The sequence below is a fragment of the Microcaecilia unicolor genome, chromosome 3 (genome assembly GCF_901765095.1).
Source record: "Microcaecilia unicolor chromosome 3, aMicUni1.1, whole genome shotgun sequence".
NCBI lineage: Eukaryota > Metazoa > Chordata > Amphibia > Gymnophiona > Siphonopidae > Microcaecilia > Microcaecilia unicolor.
Window position 1 is genome coordinate 435,195,361 of NC_044033.1, and position 7,281 is coordinate 435,202,641.

The 7,281-nt window shown below is 46.7% G+C and overlaps 1 non-coding gene across 1 annotated transcript; it reads left to right on the forward strand.

The window, feature by feature from the left end:
* The first annotated feature begins 529 nt into the window (after positions 1–529).
* Positions 530–601, forward strand: TRNAG-UCC. Its single transcript has one exon. It is a non-coding gene; the product is annotated as a tRNA-Gly (tRNA).
* The last annotated feature ends 6,680 nt before the right edge of the window (positions 602–7,281 follow it).

Sequence of the window (7,281 nt, forward strand, 5' to 3'; positions counted from 1 at the left end):
GGGCACACATATATGTTTGCCTAGGGGGCCAAACCAAGAAACACACAAAGTTTGTGAGACTATAATAGAGGCTCATTTTCAAAGTACTTAGACTTACAAAGTTCCATAGGTTACTATACAAATTTGTAAGTCTTAGTGCTTTGAAGATGCACTATGTCCCTTCTCCCCTGTCCCTCCAAGTTTGTCAATGGTCTCCTGCCACCTTTTCCTGGTACTGCTGTGCTACTTCTTTAGGCTCCTATAGCCCAGTGCCCCCACCATTTCTGCCTCCTATGGGATATAATGGGGTAATATTATTTTTAATTTTTGTGAGGAATGGGAACATTGCTACTCGTCAATCTGTGTATAACTCTGAAGGATAGATTTCAGAAAGGTGATGACAAATCAACACAGAAGTCAAAAGGAGAAGTGGGGAATGTTATAGGTGATTCTCAGAAGGAGAACAAGTCATGACACTGCTTAGCACAAACAGTGAGTACATTAACCTCACTTAAGGGTATGCATTGAAGAAATGTTTAGCACATCTACTGCATTGGTGGTATAGTGGTGAGCATAGCTGCCTTCCAAGCAGTTGACCCAGGTTCGTTTCCCGGCCAATGCAGTTCTGCTGCTTTTGAGTGGAGGAGTAGCTTAATGGTTAGTGACGTAGACTTTGATCCTGGCAACCTGGGATCAATTCCCACAGCAGTTTCTTGTGACCTTGGGCAAGTCACTTAACCCTCCATTACCCCAGGTACAAAAAAGCTTAGATTGTGAGCCCTCTAGGGACGGAGAAAGTACCTGCATATAATGTGTAAAGAGCTGCATATGTCTAGTAGCGCTATAGAAATGATTAGTAGTAATACTATTGAAGCTGCTACAATAAATTTCAACACATGTCACTGCATTGCTTAAAGGGTCTATCATTGGGAGGGGGAGCTGAAGGGGAAACATTATGGGCCAACCAGGGCACAGAATTAATGTGTCCCTCTGAAGCCAGTTTACTTTTTAAATGTTTTAATTCTGTTTTAGCCTCTTCAAATTGTTCATTAGCATATAAAAAGGAGTTGGTTACCTGCACATTTTGCGTACATTGTATACAACTTTGTGCCTCTAAGGGCCAGATGCACTAAACTTAACGAGCAAGTAGTAAACCCTGGCATACACTAAAGACTTTTTTCCGACGACGGTAGCAGCTAACAAAAACGGAATGCAGATGAGCAAATTGTGTAGAAACCCTATTGTAATGAGATGCACTAACCTTTTCCGATTGCCTTAACGCTGGAAAATCTAACGAGAGGTCTGTACCTCTTGTTGGGGCTGCGCGGGATAAAACTTGGCCCAAAGTAACAAAAAAAAAAAAAAAATCGGGGAACAAAAAAACGTCCTTCACTCGAAAGAACACCCAAGTGCTCGGTAACCCCCCCCCCCCAAAATAGCACTCCTCTTTAAAAAAAAAACATCCATTTTGGGCGTCATTCGATGCAGGGCAGTTCAGGCCGCCCATCCATAAAGACGCCAATTTTGGCCGTCATTCCTCCCCGCAGTCTTTAACCCTGCTGCTGTTTCTTGTTTTCCCTATTCCATGAAGCTTGTGAGACTAGAAAAAAAAATTAGCAGAATCGCAGCACCAGAGAAAAAGTTGAGGTGTGGGGTGAATGTTCTTGTGAAGCAATGCGCCCGAGTGGTTGGCAGCAGTATAGGGCTTTCCCACACTGATGAATTCACTCCCTAAAAGGTTGTTACCTATGTCAGGGATCCCTTGGCAACATTTTGTTGTTGTTGTTCCTTTCTTTGCAGATCTCCTTGTTGGGGATATGGGGGGGAGGGGGGTGAGTCCCAGTTTCCAGGAAACCGAAATCCCCAAACCAGCAGTTGGCAGTTTAAGGTTACTTACACACATCCTATGCAGAGAGATCAAGACACCACAGACAGGCACTGGAGTGAATAATGAATAAAGGCTCATCACCTCCCCCCGCAATAATAAAAACAGCCTTTTTGGACGTGCTTCACTCAGCTGAGAGACCCGGAAGTCTCTGAGCCAATCACAGTGCGTTTAGCTGAGCAATTGGCTCAGAGACTTCCAGGTCTCTCAGCTAAGTGAAGCATGTCCAAAAAGGCTGTTTTTATTATTGCGGGGGGGGGGGGGGGGGGGGGATGACGGCCAAAATGGGCGTCTTTATGGATGGGCAGCCTCAACTGCCCTGCATCGAGTGGAGTGCGGCGTGAAAGGTGGCCAAAGTAAGCGGCACATGGAGGGAGGGAGCAAGGGAGGGATCGCGAGAGAGATTGGCATGCGCATAACGCTTGGCTGCTCTGCGCATGCTCGACTGGCCGACTGTTTAGTGATGGAATAGAGAATGCAAGTGAGCTACAATGAGCAGCTCATTTGCATTCCTTTTCCATGATGCATGCCCGTTCCTTACCGTTTCGCTAAGGGAATCGGTAAGGGAAGGGCTTTAACGAGTCTTTAGTGCATCTTGGCCTAAGTCTTTAGCCAGTTGTGTACACTGACTGGCCAAATCAGTGTTTTCCTGTTTCATACTAAGGAGCCCCCTACACATGCCTTAGATGGAAGACATTCTCTTTTATTTGCTTTCTTTTTGAATTCTTGGTAATGGTTTACCATTTGTTTTTGGATGTCATACCATGAACCCTAAGGGAATTCACCATCAAAGGGGCCTTCCTTGTTCTTACACTATGTCTGCACAATTTCTTTCGGTTCTTTAAAATCAAATGCATCCATATTTGAGACTGCAGTAAACACTGTAATTGGTACAAGGAAATGGCTCTTGTATTCATTTATTGATCTATCTAAATGTGCAACATTGGATTTAGAAATGCTCCCTTTTATGAAAGAGACTAGATAGAGAGATGAAAAAGTGGAGGTTAAGTACGTTCGGCAAGGGGTACCAAGACCTACACTTTGAGTGAAAAGGGTACAACCTTTAACAAGTTAGAAGTTTAGAACAGAAATATATTAAGCAAGAGGTCTGTTAGAAGATTTAGAGTTAGTTGGGTATCAGTTCCAGCAAACTTTGAGCATGCATTCACCAAGATACATACCGACAGGAAAATAAAAGTCAGTGAAAGTAAATTAAGTTGGGTTATCAAAGTGTATTAAATGAGGGACTGTTTCACTTGGTACCACTTCCAAAACAAAGTTGGAATATCTATCAGTCTTTTACTAGCAGCTCAAACACTGGACAAAATTATTGTGACTTTTAATCCACCCTAAAAAGCCTATAAATATGTATCAGAAGATGCAAACCACCCCATGTAATGTCACTAGGTGAAAAATAAAATCAAGGATTATTACAGAGCATTTTGACTATGAAAATCTCACCTTGTCTAAACCTATACTGCAAAGCTATCATTGGAGCTTTTCACTACCTAGTGCCACTCTGACTGCAGAGCCTTGTCACCAGATTAAGTGTCATCCAGCTTATAACCAAACTTTTAAGAGGTTCACAAGGTCTTTTGTATTTTCTCTCTCACCCTGTCTGTAATCCACATGCACAAAGTTGCACAGGGACTCTCGATTATATAATCTTACCCTATCTATGCAGCAAACAGTATACCTAGAGGGGCATAATCGAACGGAAACGCCTATCTCCATGGGCGTTTATCTCCGAGAACAGGTCCGTGAAGGGGCAGGCCGAACCGTATTTTCGAAAAAATGGACGTTTTTGAGCTGGGCGTTTGTTTTTTTTAGCGATCATGGAAACTAAAAACGCCCAGCTCAAAAACGTCCTAATCCGAGCCATTTGGTCGTGGGAGGGGCCAGGATTCGTAGTACACTGGCCCCCCTGATATGCCAGGACACCAACTGGGCACCCTAGAGATCAGTGCGGTGGACTTCAGAAAAAGCTCCCACATGCATAGCTCCCTTAACACGGGTGCTGAGCTCCCAACCCCCCTCCCCCAAAACCCACTACCCACAAATGTACAACACTACCATAGCTCTTAGGGGTGAAGGGGGCACCTACATGTGGGTTTTGGAGGCCTCCCATTTACCAGCACAAGTGTTACAGGTTGGAGGGGGATGGGCCTGGGTCTGCCTGCCTGAAGTGCACTGCGGTACCCACTAAAAGTGCTCCAGGGACCTGCATACACGCAGGCCTCTAGGACTTGTTACTGCTGTATAACATTGGCACACCAGTTGACACCTGAAGACTAATCTCTCCGAAAACGTTCTTTATTGGAATAACCGTGTTTACTCACAGTTAACTGCAGATCAGAGATTCTGCCCCACCACTGGCAACGAGTCTCCCTGGTAGTGAGATTAGCAGGTCAGAGCTGGCAGAATGCTGTACAATGCCCTCTTTCAGCCACATTCAAGGTAAGAACTAAGTTCTCTAACGTGGCTAACACATGGAAGGGATCTAAAACTGGCTTACAAAAATGGCCACTACCTCATGGACTACCGGAAACACAACAGGGCACACTCTGACCCAGTAGGCAGGGGGAAAAGCACCATGGGAGAAGAGCCTACCAACTACCAACATCGTGAGACTGTAACACAAGCTAATGAAATCACGGAGCCCAATACCCTACACCCACCACAATGCAATGCTGATGTGACCCTGTACTGCACCCGAGAGCCACATCTGACCCAGGGAAAGGCTGTGAGAGGATCGAACATATTCTGCTGTCATGGAGATGGGTACGCATTTGAGGCTGGCATACAGGCTGGGAAAAAAAGTTTTTAAAGTGGGTTATTTTTTGGTGGGAGGGGGTTAGTGACCATTGGGGGAGTCCAGGGAGGTCATCCTCGATTCCCTCCAGTGGTCATCTGGTCAGTTGGGGCACTTTTTTGGGACTTGTTCATGAAAAAAAAAAAGGGTCCAAAAAAAGTGACCCAAAATCACGGTAAAAACGCCTTTTTTTTTTCAATTATCAGCTAAAGACGCCTATCTCTCCTCGGCTGCTAACCACGCCCCAGTCCCGCCTCCGACACGCCCCCGTCAACTTTATTCGTTTCCGCCGACGGAGTGCAGTTGGAAACGCCCAAAATCGGCTTTCGATTATACCGATTTGGGCGCCTTTGCCAGAAAAACGCCCATCTCCCGATTTGGGTCGAAATATAGGCGTTTTTCTCTTTCGATTATAAGCAGGCTAGTGTACAAAACAAAAAAATGAAAGTGTACTTAGCCAGCTGGAGATCCCCTCAGAAACTGAGACGAGCCCTCAGATGTTAGTTATGGCTTTCATCTAGTTCTAGGTTCATTTCTTTGGTCCAGGGTCCACTTCTCAGGGGAAGTGGGTTTTGTAGCACAATAATATAACACACGGGTGTGGCTTGGAAAAAGGTATTTTATATAGAAACTAGATGGAGCCTGCTGGTCTTTATATGCTATCTGTTTTTATGTTACTATTAGTAAAAAAGGCCCGTTTCTGACACAAATGAAACGGGCGCTAGCAAGGTTTTCCTCGGAGTGTGTATGTTTGGGAGAGTGTATGTGTGAGAGTCAGAGTGAAAGTGTGAGTGTGTGTGTGTGAGAGTGAGTCTGGGTGTGAGTGTGAGAGAGTGTGTGTGAGAATGAGAGTGTGTGCAAGTGTGTATGTGAGACACAGTGTGAGAGAGAGTGTGTGTGAGGGTAAAATTATGTATCATACCTGATAATTTTCTTTCCATTAATCATAGCTGATCAATCCATAGACAGGTGGGTTGTGTCCATCTACCAGCAGGTGGAGATAGAGAGCAAACCTTTGCCTCCCTATATGTGGTCATGTGCTGCCGGAAACTCCTCAGTATGTCGATATCAAAGCTCCATCCGCAGGACTCAGCACTTAGAGAATTACACCCACAAAGGGACACTCTGCCCAGCTCACCACCACCGAAACGGGAGAGGGGAATTAACCCAGCTCATCCCCACACAAGTGGGGGAGGGGAATCCGTCCAGCTCATCCCCGCGGAGCGGGGGAGGGACACCACACCCGCCGATGCGGGGGGATCTGGCTTATCCTGCAACCGCAACCGCGGGAGGAGCTAACTGACCCTAACACCGCTGAAGCGGGAGGGGTACAAAGCTGCCCTACTGCCGCACGAAGCGGGAGGGAGCGCCGGCAGAATTTATGTCTCAATCCAGCCCCATAAAACGGAGGGGAGAGGAATGCAGCAGCTCACTGTAACACAAACTCGTCTCAACTCTTGAAAAATCCATTGAAAAACTTGAACACGAAGTCCTCCTGAACAGGAACTGAAGACTAAACTTGAACCTGAAATGTAACCAGAATATAAACAATACAGATATCTGGGAGGGGCTATGGATTGATCAGCTATGATTAATGGAAAGAAAATTATCAGGTATGATACATAATTTTACCTTCCATATCATCATACTGATCAATCCATAGACTGGTGGGATGTACCGAAGCAGTACTCACCCAGGGCGGGACATTGAAATCCCTGACCGCAACACTGAAGCTCCAAACCGGGCCTCCGCCCAAGCAGCCACAGCCAAGCGGTAATGCCTGGAGAAGGTATGGGCCGATGCCCAAGTTGCCGCCTTGCAAATCTCTTCCAAGGAGACGGACCCGGCCTCTGCCATCGAGGCCGCCTGAGCTCTAGTGGAGTGAGCCTTCAGCTGGATAGGCGGCACCTTCCCCGCGGCCACATAAGCCGCTGCAATGGCTTCCTTGACCCATCTTGCCACTGTAGGCTTAGAAGCCTGCAGACCCTTACGAGGACCTGCAAACAGGACAAACAGATGATCCGATTTCCGGAAATCATTGGTCACTTCCAAGTATCTGATGATGACTCGTCTCACATCCAGATATTTGAGAGCAGAGTATTCCTCTGGGTAGTCCTCCCTACGAAAGGAAGGGAGACAGAGCTGCTGATTCACATGGAAGCGAGAAACAATCTTGGGCAGGAAGGAAGGCACTGTGCGAATAGTCACTCCTGCCTCAGTGAACTGCAGAAAAGGCTCTCGACATGAGAGTGCCTGGAGCTCGGAAACTCTTCTGGCTGAAGTGATAGCCACCAAAAAGACTGCTTTCAACATCAGGTCTTTCAGCGATGCCCTCGACAAGGGTTCAAAAGGCGGCTTCTGCAAGGCTCTTAGCACCAGGTTGAGATTCCACGCAGGCACCACTGAGCGCAGAGGAGGGCGCAGGTGATTAACTCCCTTGAGAAAACGCACCACATCTGGCTGCGAAGCCAGGGAAGCACCCTTCAGGCGGCCCCTGAAGCAAGCCAGAGCCGCTACCTGGACTTTAAGGGAACTGAGCGACAGGCCTTTCTCCAGACCTTCTTGCAGGAACGCCAACACTGAAGAAATTGGAGCAGTGAAGGGA